At 49.8% G+C, this 20,156-nt stretch overlaps 1 protein-coding gene across 1 annotated transcript in view; it reads right to left on the reverse strand.

The window, feature by feature from the left end:
• LOC122925892 (BRCA1-A complex subunit RAP80-like) overlaps positions 1–20,156 on the reverse strand; it is a 75,373-nt gene that overhangs the window by 9,876 nt on the left and 45,341 nt on the right. The window lies entirely within an intron of this gene.

The raw sequence follows: 20,156 nt of genomic DNA on the forward strand, positions 1-20,156 counted from the left end.
CGCTCTCTTGATGCCGGCTTCCTCACTGTGAGACCTAGTCGGCGCAAGCGCAGTGAGGAATCTGGCACCAGGAGCGCATCATTCACTGCCTGCGCCGAGTACAGAAGTGAGCGGTGCAGGCGCGGGATTTCGTCAACGATGCTGCGAACCATCACACCAATCAAGAGGAGCGGGGAGGCCAGAACACGGGACCTGGGCGGGATAAAGGGTGAGTAGACGGAGCCTCTAGGTGCAGATTTTACGCCCACATAGCACCTAGAGGCTCATTAGCATATTATAAAAGTGCTTATTTTACCAAAACGGCTGCAGGGAGAATGGTCAAAAACATACTGTTAAGTAGTGCTGACATTAGCGCATCGCTAATGTCAGTCAGCTACATAACAGTATTTCTGGTGGTAGAAACCCTTTAAAGACATGATCGGCCTTGAGGGATTACATGGCCAAACTCCCTTATTGCGCAATCCACAATTATCAGAAATGCTTAGACTAGAAGGCTTTTCCCCTTGGGAAGAAAGGGGGCATTCTTTTTCTCCATCAGATACATACAGGAGAGGGTATGAAACCGTTCACACAGCTCCAGGTGGAGTTTGGTATTTCTAAAACTGTATTTTACCTTCAACTGAGACATGCATGCGCAGTTTAAGGATGGTTTGCCAGTGACAACATCCCCTCCTATATTGCAACAACTGCCGTGTGGTGGTAGCTCTAAGGGTTGTTTCTTCTCCATCTATAGAGATCTATTTACTAAATGTAATTCATCGAGCCCATTGCCAGTGAAAGATAAGTGGGAACGGGACGTTGCTGGCATCTCCCAGGAACAATGGGACACTGTCCTTAACCCCTAGACTCACGCTTACTGAGACTCAATGATTATCCCACATATACTTACTACATAGAGTGTATAAAACCCCTGCATTTCTATACAGCATAGGTCAGTGATGGCGAACCTATGGCACGGGTGCCAGAGGCGGCACTCAGAGCCCTCTCTGTGGGCACCCGCTACTTGGAAAAAGTCTATGGCATACCAATATGCTTTAGACTTTTCCTGCCATTCATCAGCACAAGACGCACTATGAACAGCACAGGCAGAAGCATTGTATGTAGGCTATTAAGCTATTATAGCTAAATGATAAAGTACATGGAAGATATACTATATTGGTATTCAGGTTAAATTGCCGTGTTGGCACTTTGCGATAAATAAGTGGGTATTTGGTTGCAGTTTGGGCACTTGGTCTCTAAAAGGTTCACCATCACTGGCATAGGTTCACGGACTGACTCGGTGTGAGGGGAGTGGGGACAGACGCTTCCTAGCTACATATGTTCTGGGAATGCCCTGAACTGGGGGGGGGGGGATCATTTCTAAAATAACCCAGGTACAAATACCAAGGGACCCCAGGGTCTATATATTAGGTCTCTTAAATTCAACAGGTATAGATGATAAACTATCCCTGTCTATTCAGAGACTGCTTTTCCAGGCCAGAGTGTTGACAGCCAAACATTGGACAGGCAGGAGTTTGTGCATCGTCTGAACAGTGTCTTAGGATTTGAAAGAGCCCTGCTAAATTTATGGCAATATGGCAGGGATGGTTTACGGTCCCTGGATTGGCGTATGTGGCGCTGACGAGGAATTTTCTATGTTGGGGCAAGTGACCTGATTTCTTGGTGCTCCTCCATGGACCTTCTTGGCCTGATGCAATTGACAAACCTGATTGCATATTTCTTCTACATCGTAGCATAAAGCTTACTCTTCCAACGTGCTTGTCATGGAACAATGCACTGCGAGTGTCTTATTTTTGGACAAGGTATGACATAGTGGTCTCTCTGCAGAATTATTATTATTGTTTGTTTGGCGGGGTGGGGGGGGGGGTTGTTTTTTTGTATTTGCACTGTAAGGTTTATGTAACACACTCCTTATATGGATATTACTGTCAAAATGAGTCTGAAACTGTATTTTTTTTGTATATGAAAGACTTTATTTCAATAAAAAAAATGTTTACAAAAAAAAATTTTATAATAAGTTTAACCCCTTAAGGACACAGGGCGTACAGGTACGCCCTTGTGCCCTGGTACTTAAGGACACAGGGCGTACATGTACGCCCTGTGCATTTTCGATCACTGCCGTGCGGCTGGCAGTGATCGGAACCCGGTGCCTGCTCAAATCATTGAGCAGGCACCTAGGCTAAATGCGCGGGGGGGTCCCGTGACCCCCCCATGTCGGCGATCGCGGCAAACCGCAGGTCAATTCAGACCTGCGGTTTGCTGCGATTTCTGCAGTTTCTGATCCCCGCGGTCCCTGACCGTGGGGATCAGAAACTTTAGGATTAAATTTTTTTTCCAGTATCCCTCCCCCTGCACCCCTGAGTTATTTGAGCACGGTGGGAGGTGCAGGGGGAGGGTTGCGGGCGGTGCGGGAGGTGCGGTAGGCGGGATTGCGATCCCCCGCCCGCCTCCCATTGCGTAATCGTTGGCGTCTAGTGGGTATACCAGGGTGCCAGCACATTGCTGGCACCCTGGTATAAACGGCTGACATCGGTGATGCGATGTCAGCCGTTTAACCCTTTCCATACAGCGGTCCGTACGGACCGCTGTATGGAAAAGGTTAACAGCTCAGGGAGCTCCCTCCCTCTCCCATCGGGGGGCTGCTGTGCCTTTGCAGCCCCCCGAATGGAGAGGGAGAGAGCTTCCAGACAGCCCCCCCAGAGCCCCGTCCTTACCCTTCCCCGTCTGCGCAGTTCTGGCCACTACTGAGCAGACGGGGAAGGTTCCCATGGCAACAGGACGCCTTCTCAGGCGTCCTGCTGTCCATGGTTCTGAACAGATCTGTGCTGAAAGCATAGATCTGTTCAGACAAAGTGTAAGTAAAATACAGTACAGTACAATATATATTGTACTGTACTGTATTATGCAGACATCAGACGCACTGGATCTTCAAGAACCAAGTGGGTCTGGGTCAAAAAAAAAGTGAAAATAAAGAAAAACCCAAAAAACACATTTATCACTGATTAAAAATTAAAAAAATAAAATTCCCTACACATGTTTGGTATCGCCGCGTCCGTAACGACCTGATCTATAAAACGGTAATGTTACTTTACCCGAACGGTGAACGCCATAAAAATAAAAAATTAAAAACTATGATGAAATTTGAATTTTGCCCACCTTACTTCCCAAAAAAGGTAATAAAAGTGATAAAGAAAGTCGCATGTACGCCAAAATTGTAACAATCAAACCGTTATCTCATCCCGCAAAAATCATACCCTACCCAAGATAATCGCCCAAAAACTGAAAAAGTTATGGCTCTTAGACTATGGAAACACTAAAACATGATTTCTTTTGTTTCAAAGATGAAATCATTGTGTAAAACTTACATAAATAAAAAAAAAGTATACATATTAGGTATCGCCGCGTCCGTATTGACCGGCTCTATAAAAATATCACATGATCTAACCCCTCAGATGACCACCGTAAAAAAAAAAAAAGCCATTTTTGGTCATCTTCCGTCACAAAAAGTGTAATAGCAAGCAATCAAAAAGTCATGTGCACCCCAAAATAGTGCCAATCAAACCGTCATCTCATCCCACAAAAAATGAGACCCTACTTAAGATAATCGCCCAAAAATTGAAAAAACTATGGCTCTTAGACTATGGAGACACTAAAACATTTTTTTTGTTTTAAAAATGAAATTATTGTGTAAAACGTATATAAATTAAAAAAAATGGTATACATATTAGGTATCACCGCGTCCGTGACAACCTGCTCTATAAAATTACCACATGATCTAACCTGTCAGATGAATGGTGTAAATAACAAAAAAAAAAACGGTGCCAAAAAAGCAATTTCTTGTTACCTTGCCGCACAAAAAGTGTAATATAGAGCAACCAAAAATCATATGTACCCTAAACTTGTACCAACAAAACTGCCACCCTATCCCGTAGTTTCTAAAATGGGGTCACTTTTTTGGAGTTTCTACTCTAGGGGTGCATCAGGGGGGCTTCAAATGGGACATGGTGTCAAAAAAACCAGTCCAGCAAAATCTGCCTTCCAAAAACCGTATGGCATTCCTTTCCTTCTGCGCCCTGCCGTGTGACCGTACAGCGGTTTACGACCACATATGGGATGTTTCTGTAAACTACTGAATCAGGGCCATAAATAATGAGTTTTGTTTGGCTGTTAACCCTTGCTTTGTAACTGGAAAAAAAATATTAAAATGGAAAATCTGCCAAAAAAGTGAAATTTTTAAATTGTATCTCTATTTTCCATTAAATCTTGTGCAACACCTAAAGGGTTAACAAAGTTTGTAAAAATCAGTTTTGTATACCTTGAGGGGTGTAGTTTCTTAGATGGGGTCACTTTTATGGAGTTTCTACTCTAGGGGTGCATCAGGGGGCTTCAAATGGGACATGGTGTCAAAAAACCAGTCCAGCAAAACCTGCCTTCCAAAAACCAAACGGCGCACCTTTCACTCTACGCCCCGCTGTGTGGCCGTACAGTAGTTTACGGCCACATATGGGGTGTTTCTGTAAACGGCAGAGTCAGGGCAATAAAGATACAGTCTTGTTTGGCTGTTAACCCTTGCTTTGTTAGTGGAAAAAATGGGTTAAAATGGAAAATTAGGCAAAAAAATGAAATTCTCAAATTTCATCCCCATTTGCCAATAACTCTTGTGCAACACCTAAAGGGTTAACAAAGTTTGTAAAATCAGTTTTGAATAACTTGAGGGGTGTAGTTTATAGAATGGGGTCATTTTTGGGTGGTTTCTATTATGTAAGCCTCGCAAAGTGACTTCAGAGCTGTACTGGTCCCTAAAAATTGGGTTTTTGTAAATTTCTGAAAAATTTCAAGATTTGCTTCTAAACTTCTAAGCCTTGTAACATACCCAAAAAATAAAATATCATTCCCAAAATAATTCAAACATGAAGTAGACATATGGGGAATGTAAAGTCATCACAATTTTTAGGGGTATTACTATGTATTACAGAAGTAGAGAAACTGAAACTTTGAAATTTGCTAATTTTTCCCAATTTTTGGTAAATTCGACATTTTTTTATGCAAAAAAAAAAATATTTTTTTTAACTTTATTTTACCAGTGTCATGAAGTACAATATGTGACGAAAAAACAATCTCAGAATGGCCTGGATAAGTCAAAGCGTTTTAAAGTTATCACCACTTAAAGTGACACTGGTCAGATTTGCAAAAAATGGCCTGGTCCTAAGGTGTAATAAGGCTGTGTCCCTAAGGGGTTAACTCCAGATTTATCACCTGAGTCGCAATACCACTCCAGTAGGGGGTTGGCGTAAAAAAAAACGAGATTTTTGTATAACTTACCAGTAAAATCTCTTTCTCGCTCTTTCCTTGGGGGACACAGAAGACCTTGGGTATAGCTCATCTCCATAGGAGGCGTGACACTAAGTGAAAACTGTTAAGCCCCTCCTCCATCAGCTATACCCTCAGCCTGGAGAGAGAGACTGCCAGTTGCGTGTCCAAGCAGTGAGAAAAGGCAAAGTCCAACAAGGAACCAACAAGCCAACTACCCAACGGGTAACAAAAACTCGGAAAACGCACAGAGAAAAAACAATTAATGGGTGGGTGCTGTGTCCCCCAAGGAAAGAGCGAGAAAGAGATTTTACTGGTAAGTTATACAAAAATCTCGTTTTCTCGCCCAGTTTCCTTGGGGGACACAGAAGACCTTGGGACGTTCAAAAGCAGTCCAAAAGGGGGAGGGACCACAACACCAAGGCGAAGCACCCGAAAGGCATCAATGAACCGCCGCCTGCAAACCCAGGCGGAGTAAGGCAGCATCTGCCAAAGTCAGAGTATGCACCCTGTAGAACTCAGAAAGGCGTGCAAGGCAGACCTGTGGCCACCGTGCCCAAATGCACGGCCGAAGCCCAATGCCTCCGGCCCAGGAGGCACCGACCGCTCTGGTGAAAGGAACGGTGACACCAAAGACAGAATCCTGCCCTAGGTGCGGTAACCTCAGCAATAGCCAACCTGATCAAGCGGAGGAAAACCACCCTGGAGTCTGCCAACCCTATGCACAGACCTCCTGGAAACCCAAGAGGCCGAACGACTGCAAGAGTCGGAGATCTCCAAGTAAACAACGGCCAGGCCCAAACAACGTCCAAATAGGTGAGGTGTTGAAGCGAAGGCAACACCACCTTCAGAAGGAAGGAAGGAAGGAAGAAACGAGATGCAGAACAGCCCTGTCCTGGAAAGGACAGAAAACTCATAACACCCGTCAGAGACACGACTGATACGGAACACAACCGTACAGGACAGAAGGATAGAGTGAACTCCTGTAACAGCTCCAAGGGCAAGATTGGAGCGCCGAGAGCTCTGGATATAGTCCCCAGGGCGGTACCGAAGGACAGCACAGAGGAACCAAAGAGCCACTCCGAGGAAGAAGGTCTTGGCAGGCCCAGAGGGTCGGGAACGCTGGAAGAGGAAGAACAGCGCCGACACTTGACACCTCAACCAAAAGACAGAACCATGGGGAAAGAACTTCAGAGTGGGGAATGCACAGCTTTCCACAGAACCCCAGACAAAAAACCCTAAATCTTACGACAGAACCTGGACGAGACACAGCCAGGAGTGGACAGCAGTGAACCCGCTGGAGTCGCCTGGCAAGCAGGCGAAACCCAATGAGAACAGGCGCAGACCAGTAACACGGGCAGAAGGGTCGACAAAACTAGCCCCGTCGGCCCCGAACAACGTTGACCCGCATCCACCCGAATGGGGAGCAGAAGGACAGATGCAAAGACCCAAAAGGATCCGCCAGACGCCAGGAGAAGGCAGGCTAAAGACCATGCTGATGTAACCACGTTGAACAGCCCCTGTGTGGGATCAAAGGACAATCTGAACCGAAAAGGTAGTCCCCCCAAGTTACTGAGAAGGTAAGTCTACATCAGGACCATCGTCTTAGAACGGGCCACGCAATCTGCACCCAGCGGGAGGACAGAACGCGGTAGACTCGGTAAATAAGCACACAGCTAATACAGCCAGCGCGAACAAGGGAGACAGTACGAGGCCAAAAGGAACACCGGAACCATCCACAGGAACAACCAGGCTCACCCCAGAGGGGAGGACAGTGAAAACACAGCCTCCGTAGTCTTGTGGGAAGCCACATCGGAGTGATCTGTATAGAGCGGGAGCCAAACAAAGCCGGCGAAAAGAGGCAGTCGAGACAGAGGCCGACATAACACCCTCCAACCGAAAGGAGGAGGAGTGGGCAACAGGGAAGCCATAAGACAGCTCAAAAACAGAACCCACTACACTGTGAGACGCCCGGTCCACCGCCTCGCAGAAGGCGAATACCTTGAAGAACCCAAGGCGGAGGTCCTCCGGACCTGGGTAATCCAGCACCCAAGAGAAGTTGGGTGACCGTCCCGAGAAGAGCAGCCCGAACCCGGCAGCAGATCAGACAGAAAGCGTAGAGGCGCCAAGAGGAAGGACTCATACCACACTGCATCCGAAGAGGAGGAAATTGCGGCAGGCAAGGGAACCGCAGTCCTGACAGCGCCAATGAAGAATTCGAGAGGCCCCGCAGACAACAGCACTCTCGACCATGGGACCACTAGCGCAGGGAAGCAATGCTGCAGAAGGACGCAAAGGGCATGCATCTAGGACCCACGAACACTCCCTGGAATGAAAGGCCAACTAAATGAATGAGCACCACCCAGCTCGGTGCAGCAGAGAGAAATAGAGCCTGTCCGGTCAAGAGGACAGAAGGAACTCCCTAGGGACGAGTGCAAGGCTGGCGGCAAGCATCGGCTCCCAAGAAACAAAGGTATGCCGCAGGAAGCAGGTGAGGCATACGAACGAGCAGCCCCGCAAGCAGCGAGAAGGCCAACCCACCTAGAAAAAAGGGGGGCTCGTCCCAGAGCGCCACAGCATGTACGGAATCGCAAAGTGCAACCTGAAAGGGAGTTATGCACAAAACCAGTATAGCATGCGACGGAACGCAATCAGTCCACCCCGAAAGGGGGGAAATTGTACCTGGCCAACTACAGTTGGCAAGAGTGCAAAGACCGGTCCCAAAAGGGAGTGATGCCTAAGGCCGAACCTACTTCAGAGAAGCAGGACATACCCTATAAACCAGCAGGAATGCAGGAGGTCCATCTAGTGAAAGGGGAACATGCACAGGGTATCCTAGCATTAAATGAGTGTGCAATAATACACCCAACACTGAACTCAGCGAGAGAGTAACTACTCTGCCAATGAATGGGGACATGTACAAGTCCAGCCCAGCCACATAAGGACAGCCGTGAATCCCAGGAGCGTGCCAAATTCTGCCCTTGAAGTGAGAAGTGGTCACGCACAAGGCCAGCACCGTATCCAATGGAAGTGCAAGCGTTCCACCCATGATAGAGGGCCATTCTCATGGCCAGCAATGTATCCGGTGAGTGTAGCACACCGCCCAGAAAAAGGGGGTAAAGCACATGGCCAGCATCTCCTCCAGGGAGAGTGCGAGCACACCGCCATGCATGGGAGTCATACACATGGCCAGCAACGTACTGGCGAGAGACAACCACAGTCACTAAGAACGCGTGCATGTCGCCTGAGGAAGGAAGGCATGCCCCTGGCTGGCAGCGAATCCAGCAAGAGTGCGTACACTGCCTACGGAAGAGGAGTCATGCCCATGGCCGACAGCGGATCCAGCGAGAGTGCAAGCACCCTGCCATGTATGGGGTACATGCACGTGGCCAGCAACGTACCTGCGAGGAAACACCCAAAGACAGAGGGATGTATGTATGCTGTCTGAGGGAAGGAGGCATACCTAAGGCCGGCAGGGAATCCAATGAGAGTGCAGCATACCGCCTAAGAAAAGGCCGGCAGCGCAATCAGTGAGAGTGCAGCACAATAACATAGTACATAAGTACATCATAGCACATCAGCGAGAGTGCAGCATAATAACATAGTACATAAGTACATCATAGCACATCAGCGCCGCCTGGAAGGGGGTCGTGCACACAGCCAGTACCGTATCCGGTGAAAGTGCAGTATCCCGCCTAAAAAAGGGGGGATGCACATGATCGGCATCAGATCCAGTGAGAGTGCTGCGTTCCGCCCAGGAAGGGGGTCACGCACATGGCCGGCAGCGAATCCAGTGAGTGCAGCGTTCCGCCCACGGAAGGGGGTCACGCACATGGCCGGCAGCAAATCCAGAGAGTGCAGCGTTCCACCTATGGAAGGGGGTCGTGCAGAAGGCCAGCACCGTATCCGGTGAAGGTGCAGCATTCCGCCCAAGAAGGGGGTCATGCACATGGCCAGCCAGGGAGAGTGCAGTAGCCCGCCTAGGAGGGGGGGGGGGAATGCACATGGCAGGCACCATAACTGGAGAGACGATGAATGCTGCCTACAGAGGGCCGAATGCACTTGGCCAGCGCCGTATCCTGGAAGAGGCAAGAAAACCGCCTAAAAGGGGAAATGCCCTAGCAGCGACGCAGGCTGGGAGCGCAACACCATGCCGCCTGTGGAAGGAGGTCATGCAGACATGCAGCATTACTGATGAGGCTGCAGCGTCAAGCGCAGCCCAATAGAAATCATGATCTATTATTTTTATTTCATTTTTTTTTTTTTTTTTTTTTCTTCTTTCAACTCAGCCTCTGAGGCTAAAGGGGAGCCACCATATAGGGGCCCTGAGAAAAAAATGGGGGCCAACTATACAGACCCAATTTTGGGAGCCGGCCTGCACCCAAAGGGTTAACAGGGATCCGGCCTGGAGGGCGGCGTGCGATCCCCTGGGGGCGGAGGAACCTCCAGGCGGGAAAATTCGCGCCTGGAGAAGTTCCCGCCCCCTCCACCAGAGACCGGAAGATTGCGGCCTAGTAGGCCGCGAAGCCGGGGGCTAAATTGCGGCCCCCGGCCCGTCATACCGCCGGGACCTGGGGCGGAACGGCGCTTCAAACCGGCCGCGGGAGCCCACCCCGCGGGCCGGTCGGGATTGCGGCACAGCAGGCCGAAGCCTGGGACCAAGTAGCGGAGCCCCGCCGACCGCCACCTGCTGGGCATAGCCCAATGCCGGCCGCGGGAGCCCACCCGGCCGGCCGGAGAGACAGGACTGGAATGGTGGCTCGCTGGCCGCGGGAGCCCACCCCGCCTGCCGGAAGTAAGGAGGCCTGGAATGGCGGACCGCCGCGGGAGCCGCGGAACCTAAAATCTTTTGCGGCGCCCGGCCGCACCGGAATAGTAGTGCTGACCGGACCGGAGCCCGTGATGGACCAGGGGCAGCAAGGCGCGGGCCCTGTGGCCCTGAAGCAGTGGCCGGTAAGAGGGAGGGGGACCCTGAGACCGGGTCTGTGAGGGTGGGAATCCTGCCTAACCCCTACGTCAGGGGCAGCTAGGTCTGCAGCTCCCCAGGCATTCTTCTTGCAGGAAGAAGGGTGCCATGTCCTATGGGAGCAAAATGTCGCCCTGTGGCAGCCAGGGGCCAGCCTAGGGCTAGCAGGGACAAAAGGGTCCAGAGGCCCTGTCAGTATGGGAGTCAGGCACGCAGGAGACCGGGGTGGGGTGAGGGGTGAGGGGGGGGACGTAGGGCTGGAGAAGCCAATCTCTCACCATAGCCGTCTTCACCCTCGGTCCGTTCCAGCAGGGTCGCCCCTTCAGCTACTGGCACCGTAGTGGCAGGACGCTGGAAGAGGGACTTGGCGTGCGGGCGACCCTTGTGCTGGCGGGATGTAGGGGAGCTGGGCTGCCCTGATCCACCTTGCCTTCTGTGGGGGAGGCAGCAGTGCGGATGACCGGCACTGGCGCAGCTCGACCCCGGGAGAAACAGAGAGGTCTAGTGCGTCTCTGTTGTCCCTGATGTTCTGGAACAAAAAGAAAAGAAAAAAGTAAAAATCAAAATTTAAAACAAGGAGAAAAGAGCCCTGCAGAGCAGGGAGTGTCTTGCCTCCTTGGACACTAAGCAAAAACTGGCAGTCTCTCTCTCCAGGCTGAGGGTATAGCTGATGGAGGAGGGGCTTAACAGTTTTCACTTAGTGTCACGCCTCCTATGGAGATGAGCTATACCCAAGGTCTTCTGTGTCCCCCAAGGAAACTGGGCGAGAAAAAACACTAACATTAAGGCTAGGTTCACACTAAGCATTTTGGGTGAGGATTTTGACATGCATTCTGCGGCAAAAATGCATGTAGAACTTCCCATTCCTTTCTATACAAATTCTGCATAATAAAGAGTACCTGTCACCTCCCCTGACATACACAGTACTAACTCTACCTTGTGCACTTACCCTTACAGATGAAAATCTCTGCCACATGCAACGTAATTCAGTGATAAGGCTTCTGTGAGAGTTTTCCAGCCTTGGTGATTTAACCCTCAATAATACATACAATATACTACAGTCTCATATTATAAGAAAACAGGGTGTTAGACACCAGCTTATAGCGAAAACATACGATAAAGGGGTTTCTCCAAAGACATTCATGGCATATGCCAATGAATGTCTAATGGGTGGGATTCCCACCTCTAGGACCGACAATGCTTTCCTATAACTCTCCTCCCTAAGGGCGCATGAACATGACCGTTGGATGTTTTGTGGTCCGCAAATTGTAGATCTGCAAAACATGGATACCGGCTGTGTGTTCTGCATTTTGCGGAACGGAATGGCCAGCTCCTAATAGGAACAGTACTATCCTTGTCCGTAATGCGGACAATAATAGGACATGTTCTATTGTTCTGCAGAACGGCCACGCGGACACAGAATGGACACAGACTCATTTCCGTTTTTTTGCAGCCCCATTAAAGTGAATAGTTCTGCATATAATCCACAAAGAAAAACAGAACAGACACGTAGAGAAAATATCCATTTGTGCGCATGAGCCCTAAATCTACCTTACATCTAAATGATCAGGCATTATAGCCTCAAATCACACACAGCCCAAATAAAGCCTCATTAAGACGTCCATGTCCAAATTCGTGAAAAGGTGTCAGTGATGCCTCCGTGAATATGTCCGTGATGTATCCATTTTTTGCTGTCCATGTGTCATTCCTGTCTCACTGACACTGAACAGCTGAAAAACTATTTTCAAAGCATCTCTACCTAATGATCCATGAAACACGGGTGGCATCTGTATTGCATCCGTGGTTTTTACGGACCTATAGACTATAATGGGTGGGATGGATCAGTGAACACGGACAAAATAGAGCATGCATCTGTGCTAAAAACATGGACCGTGGTAAAAAACTGATGTGTGACTAAGTACATGTGCTGCCCGTGGAGAACACATACGTGGAACACTGATGTGTGAATGAGGCTTAAGTAGGAGACCCTACAATAAATCGGAGAGAGTTGCATAAACATGATGTGTGAATGAGGCTTAAGTAGGAGACCCTACAATAAATCGGAGAGAGTTGCATAAACATCTAACAGATCACCCCCCTTGCTGATGCCTATTCAGAATACAGGCAGTGGCATATGCTAATAGGGCAGGGACCTCTGCTGCCCCTCCGGTAACAGGTAACATCATAGGGAACTATTCACTGTGTTCACCATAATCGCTTACAAGAGGCCTTCCGCAGATAAGACCTAACAGCATCACAGGACACTTTTAGGAAACCGTACAACAGGGCAACACTGCCACCTTCTGCTTACTTAGAAGGCAACTCATGCAAGCAAAATTAGTACCCTAGGTCTTGTTTTCAAGTTCAACCTTTTTATACTTAGGAACCCTAGATGATACCCAGGAAGGCCCAAAAAATCCTTCCTGACCCATACACAATATTCTACATTAATGTCAGTAACCATAACATCCACAACTTTCAGTAGAAACGCTGTCTCTCTATGCCTCTGTATTCCTAGTGGAGTTTGTATGTTCTCCCCATGTTTGTGTAGGTTTCCTCCGGGTACTCCGGTTTCCTCCTGGTTCTCCGGTTTCCTCCCACACTCCAAAGTCATACTGATAGGGAACTTAGATTGTGAGCCCTATTGGGGACAGCTTGATTCTATTGACTGTAAACCGCTGCGAAATATAGTGGCGCTATATAAGTGCATAAAATAAGAATGTTTTATCCTCCTCAGACACAGTAAGTGAAGCAAATTCTGAAAAATGTCTGACCTACAGCTGGTGTCCACCATTATTCTTAAAGGGGTATTCGGAACATGTATGGGATAAGTGCAGGTCTCAGTCTTGCTGCTGTGATTGGAGAGGTAAGCACGCTTGACTATTTTCGGAATGCCTATAGAGGTGAATGGAAGAGCCAAAAAAGTGTAGCCACCTCTTCGCTGACAGTGGCTGCGAGAGGTGGGATCTGCACCTCCAAATGCCATAAATGTCCCAACAGGAAAACCATTAAAGGGTCACTGGGTTTTCAGAAAAGTCGTAGAGACAAAGGTTTTGGTTGTTGCTGGTCTGGGTGCTGGGACCCCCATCAATCCTTAGAACAAGGAGAGAGAAGTGCTCGCATATGGCGCTCTCTCAGTTCGCTGCAGGAGGGGACGCGAGGTGAACTCAACAGCAAATCTATAGGCCCCTCTTGCTTCCGTCTCCTGCAGTGATATATGAGCACTTCTCTCACTTAATTCTAGGGACCTGTGGGTCTCCATGACATATCGGTGATTGTACCTACACTGTGGAGCAACCAAAATCTACACAGAACTGTCCATACCACTGTGGCAAACTCAAAGAATAACCCTTAGCAGTTACCCATAAGTAAGGACAGATAAGAGAGCAGATTCACGGAGATAAGAGCGGTGTACTAAGGGGACAATGTGCTGTAAGTGCTCTGTGGGCACTGCTGGGTGATATTTTATTTTCTCTACAATCAATGGACAAAGCATTCTTTCATTGATCTCCCCCATTGATGAATGTGTTCTAGGACAATGCCAGAAATCTAAGCCTAGCTCATCTAATCATGGTTTGCTGCATAAGGGAGGCTTGGCAGCCTGTATTAGATACATTTTCTTGTTTTGAGGTAGAATAATATTTAGATTTTTATCAATTTTTGTGCATGTGTATATGAGATCAATTGGCCGTTTATACAGGTAATTTAGATTGTTCTTGTCTTATTCAAACCCGTCTAGAAATCTTGTCAGAAGTTGTCCGAGAGAGATTGTCCAGGATATTTGGAGGACGGCATGTGTCGCACGCCAAAGAATAAATGGAGCTGCCATAAGAATAAATGGAGTTGGAAGTGTGTCTCGCACACTTGCTGCAGCCAAGACATGAAAAAAGGAGATTTTTGTGAAACTCACCTGTAAAATCTTTTTCTCGACTTTTCCATTGGGGAACACAGACCATGGGTATAGCTTAGAGGTATTAGTAGGAGGGACACTATGCAAATACAAAAGAGCTCCTCCTCCTCGGGCTATACCCCCTGACTCCACCAGGAGAAGCTCAGGCGTTGCAAAGCAGTAGGAGAAGGAGACAAGAAAAAATAACGGAAGCCATCGGACCAAGCCTAAAAGGCCCAACCACAAATAAACTGAAAAACCCCTCCTGCAACAGGCAGAATGGGTGGGAGCTGTGTCCCCCAATGGAAAAGTCTAGAAAAAGATTTTACAGGTGAGTTTCACAAAAATCTCCTTTTCTCGTACTTTTTACCATTGGGGGACACAGAACATGGGACATCCTAAAGCAGTCCATGGGGTGGGAAAAAACATCAGCACCGCCAGGAGGAACGGTCAAACAGGAACCACAGCCTGTAAAACCCTGCGGCAAAAGACAGCATCAGCCGAAGCCAGGGATGCAGCTGATAAAACTCTGTAAAGGGCCGTAAGGATGACCAGGTGGCCGCCTTACGCAGCTGACTCGCAGAGGCACGATTGCGCCTTGCCCAGGAAGCCTCCACCACCCTAGTGGCGTGAGCGGCAATTCGAGCCGGGGGAACCCTACCACGAGCGCGATAACAGCCGAGCGGATCCATCGTGCCACAGTGACCTTGGAGGCCGCCAGACCCCTACGAGGTCCCTCGGGAACCACAAGGAGGAATCAGAACTGCGAACGTAAGTGGTAGCCGTTAGATACACTTCCAAGGCCCGGACAACAGCCAGGGAGTGTAGAGCGCGTTCCTTGGAGTTTGCCAGAGAAGGGTAAAAGGAGGGCAGGACAAGATCCTTGCTAAAGGTGGAAGAAGAGACCACCTTGGGCAAAAAGGAGGGAACCGGACGGAACACAACCGTATCCTGGAATAAAACCAGAAAGGGGCTCCTGGCGGGAAAGAGCGGCGAGCTCCGACACCCGTCTGATGGGAGATGTGGCCACAAGGAAAACCACTCTCCAGGTGAGAAAGGTCAGGGAGACCTCTCTCAGAGGTTCGAAGGAGGCCGTCTGCAGAGCACGCAGGACCAAGTTGAGATCTCAAGGAGGCAAAATAGGAACATACGGGAACCAAATGTGCCACCCTCTGAAGAAAAACCTTCACAGGACCCATAAGAGCAAGGGACCCTTGAAAAAGGAAGGCAGCGCCGAAACCTGACCTTTCAGGGAACTCAGCGACAGTCCCATCTCAAGTCCAGACTGAAGAAAAGACAGCACCATCGGGATGGAAAAGCGAAGGGGAGGGAACCCCGAGTTCCCACAAAAAGTCATGAAGGCCTACTAGGTACGATAGTAATCTGTGAGGAAGCCGGCTTCCCCTGATCATGATTCTAACCACCGAATCCGAGAATCCCCTCATCTTCAGGATGGCGGTTTCAACAGCCACGCCGTTAAACGAAGAGACCGTAGATTCCGGAGGAAGAGAGGACCCTGAGACAGTAGAACCTATGACGACATCAGATCCACATTGCTTCCACTTAGAAAGTCCGCAGCCCAGATGCCTATTCCCGGAAGGAATACCGCTGACCACACCGGAACGTGTGACTCCGCCCACAGCAGAATAATTATTATATATATCTAAATGTTTTTTTTTTTACTTCCCGCATCACTGTCCGGCTGCGGTCCCACCTTGATGGCTGAAGTAAGTCACTCTCAGCTCAAGGATGTTGATAGGGAAACGATTCCGTTGACGACCAAACCCCCAGGATCGAGTGGGACCGGAGAACGCCGCCCCAGCCAGAGGCAGGCATCAGTGTTCCAGGAAAAGAACGGGAGTAACGATCTTCCCACCGTCAGGTTCATAGGGAGCCCACAAAAAAAGCTTCCTGAACCTGTAGAAAAAATAAAACAGAACGCGTCACCTGCAGATGTAAGCGTACAGACCACGAGAGGTCTCGTCCCAGAGGGAAAGATCTCCTGTCGCAGTGACAGAGTGTGAGAAAAAACTGGGCATATGTACGGCCTCGGAAGAGGCCACCACAAAACCCAGGACCCGCAGGTACTCCTGAAAGGAGAGACACGGGGAGCGCAGAAGGTGCGACACCGCCATTTGGATCCAGAAGACCTAGTAGTCTGAAAGAAAAAAAATCTCTCGGTCAAGGCATCCAAAAATATCCCCAGAAGGAGAGCTTCAGGGACGGGAGGAGAAGGATCGTGGAAGTCGATCAACCATCCGAGCTGTTTCATTTGAACAGTGATCCGGACGCTGTTCCAGGTAAGGCCGCCAAGAAATGTCCTTGGTGCGAAGAAGAGCCATAAAAGGCGCTAGGATCATGGTAAAGACCCTAGGGGCAGACGCTAACCGGAAAGGGAGGGGGACAAAAATACATAGAGTCGGCCACCCATAGCAAGCGCAGGAATCGTTGTGAGATTCTGCGATCGGGCCATGCGGACAGGCGTCCCGGAAGTCTACGGACGCGAGGAATTACCCTGAAGAAGAGAAACAATAACGGAGCGGAGGGATACCAATCTAAACCTCCTTATCCGGAGGTTTTTTTTTTTTTGAGCAGCTCCGGATCCAGGGTCGGACGCACCGACCCCTCCTTCCTTGGAACGATTAACAGGTCTGAAAAGAAACCCGTGCCCTGTTCCTCTGGAGAAACCGGGGTAATAACCCCCCTGGTCCAGAAGGGAAGAAACCGCCATCCAGAGATCCGAGGCACGGAACGGATCCCCCGGAACGCTGAATGTAAACTCTACCTTGTGACCCGACGTTACAATTCTTAGAGCCCAGGCGTCCTGAACATGAGCCCTCCAAACCTGTGGAAGTAGCAGGGAGGCCGACTGCGCCCTTGGACACCATAACGGCTGGGGCTTGAAGGGGGGGGGGTTCCTGCGGGAGTCCTGTAGCCCCCCCAGCGACGGGGCAGCGAAAGGACTGGTACTGGAACCGGAGGACCCGGTTCGAAAGGGACGTTAGGACTTAGGTGTGGAATGTTAGAGTTCTTGCCCCCAGATAGCGGTAGAGAAGAACTTGTCCAGCTGAGCCCTAAAAAACCTGGAACCCTCAAAGGGGAGGCTAGTAAGGGGACACTTGGAGAAGCGTCAGCGTCCCACACTATCAACCCGACCTCCCTGTGCAGAATGACAAGAGGGCTACAATGCGGGTAACGAGGGAATCAATGTCCATGGAAGCCTCGCAAAGGAATTTGGAAGACTGAGACACCTGGAGAACCAAATCTGGTGTGTCAGTAGACGCATCATGTTCCGCCAGGTTCAGGTGGTGGCGCTGCAACCACACATGGGGAGAACACTGGCCTAACGTGCCCGCCAGAGATAAATGGCTCTTGAGAGAGAATCTAGGCGCCTGTCCAGAACGTCCTGCAGAGAGGAGCCGGTAAGGACAGGGAAGGCAGTGATCCTGGACACTGGGGGATCCACCCTAGGGGAGAAGACCAGCCCTCCCCACTGCTCAGTCATAAAAGGATGATCCTGTCCCAGGTTCTGGGTATGACCGCGGAAATCCCTCATGGATAGGAAAAAACGCGGCAACCTATGGCTTCTTGGACGGAAAACAAAAAAGAGGGGAACTCCCGCGTAGAGGAGAATCCCCTTGGAGATTACAGGTGTCACTGACAGCCGCTACTAAGTCCGCCAAATGTGGGGAGCTTAGGCGGAGGGACCCGCTCCATGACCTTGTCCGAGCCGGACAATCCCCCTTCAGACCTGCGCTCCTTAGGGGGGGAGAGTCGTCTGAACACATCTCTAGACGAGGGGGGGAAACGGAGTCATCCAAGGATGGATGCTACCGCTCACGCTGCCTCTTATTAGTCAGGCGACCTCAGCGGGAACCACTGCGGGGAGACGAAATGGTAGGGGCCACTGGATTGGCAACTGCCATACGGTCCAAAAAGGACATGGCTGCCTTGGCGACTGAGGACAAATCAGCGGCCGCGCAGGACCTGGCAGATGCCCAAGCGGGTACCGCCGGGACAGAAATAAACATTTTTCCCCCTTTTAAAAAAAAAAAAAAAAAAAGGCTTAAAGTGGTTTAAACTCAGAAAGTCTGGACTGGGGCAACAGCCTTATCACTGAGCTACCAGCTTGCCTTAGGAGCTGGGTTGGGCAGGAAGGAGATCCTGTCCAGGGCCAGGGCAGGAGGCACAAAAAACCAGTGGTCTAACAGAACCCCGTTGGAGCCCGAGAAGGTGACTAGGCTTAGGCATGATAACAACTATGCAAGAATCTACAGTTGTAGTTAGAGAAAAGAAACCTTAAAAGTGTCTTCTGGGAATCGAACTAGAGATCGTTCACATCAGAAGCAAGGCATTTATACACACACACACACACACACACACACACATACACAGCTAGACAACTGTCCAGAGAGAAGCAGATTGAATAGGGTTAAGATGCCATTACTCTGTGTTGCTGTTCAGCAGGGGAGCGGTCAGGAGCGTGGGAACCTTTGTAGCAGACGGAGGAAGATGCCGGAGCAAAGCATCAGAATACCCCCCCGGCCGTGTCAGGCTCCGCCCCTGGCCGCATCAGGCTCCGCCCCACGGCCGATAGAAGTGCGGGGGGGGGGGGGGGGGGGGTGGGGGGGGGAAATCGCACGCTCCACTCCTTGTACTTCCTGAAAACATGTCCCCCAGTGCCGAACACAGCGAAGCGGGGGTTAACAAGGCACGCACGCACACCTGCAGTTGCAGCCCACCCAAAATCCTCGTTCTGTCCGAGGTCTCTGACTGGGCGAGTGGTTGGTGGGTGCTGCTGCAAGTTATAGAAGCAGCGCCAGCAGGGAAAAGTCATGCCTCATAAATAAAAAAACTCAGAGAGAGCCGAAAGTCCCAGCAGGGAGATTAGCCAGAATAGTGCCTCCATGCCCTAGAACCCCCGGACAGAGATAACACCCTCAGTTCACCCAGACGGCATAGACATAAGACGGGGGGGGGCAGAGAGCGATTGCAGTATACTTATCTGCTCCTGCAGTCTTCTCCCTCTGTTCAGGACCAGCAGGGTTCACCTCTTCAGACGTCTGACTCCAGGAGTGCAGTGCTATGGATGGAGGGCAGCAGCAGGTGACCCAGGAGCTGGTGGGATGCCGGAGCTAACAGGTCGAGCCCGGATCCACTTATCTTCTTGGGGGGAAATGGAGGTAGCCAGGCAACGTCCCAAAGACGGCGGCGGGCACTCCACGGGGGACAAGGAAGGCGCCATGCCGACCTGAGTCCCCATCTAGAATAAAAATAACAAAAAGGAGTAGAATCAGAGAGTGTCAACCTCCTTCACCAGACACTAAGCAAAGACTGAGCTTCTCCTGGTGGAGTCGGGGGGTATAGCCCGAGGAGGAGGAGCTCTTTTGTATTTGCATAGTGTCCCTCCTACTAATACCTCTAAGCTATACCCATGGTCTGTGTCCCCCAATGGAAAAAAGTAAGAGAAAAATGGATTAACGTGTCACAGTTGCAGCAAACATGTGAGTCACACTGCAGCCAATGAATAGACAGTGATTGTCTGTAGTGGCCACATGTGGCTAGACACCATGCAGAACAGCAATAGAAAGTGGCTGGTGCACCCAAACTACAGTGCAGGAGATGCAGAAATTTTTCCAGGTGACTAAAACATTCCCTGCTTTCTGCCTGATCAGGTCAGCTCAGTGGGCATGTTATTTCTTATTAGCCTGTTCAATCCCTATATCTTCCTGTCGGCAGATGTCAGGGAGGACAGCCTGATGGTCACCATGGGCATGTCAGAAAACATCACCACATAAATAAAATGTTGGTATATCTATGACCAGTATAATATGAGACTATTTCCTGGCAATTTATATTAGTTGCCCTGCAGAATCCCTAATTAATAATTTCAGCAAGAGCTGTGCTCGGTGTGCCAGAATAAGTTTGACAGCTGCCTAGAGTCACTGCCAAAAGGTGATACTGGCCAATCTCCCCACTTCTGGGATGATC

This window comes from Bufo gargarizans, chromosome 2 (assembly GCF_014858855.1).
Source record: "Bufo gargarizans isolate SCDJY-AF-19 chromosome 2, ASM1485885v1, whole genome shotgun sequence".
NCBI lineage: Eukaryota > Metazoa > Chordata > Amphibia > Anura > Bufonidae > Bufo > Bufo gargarizans.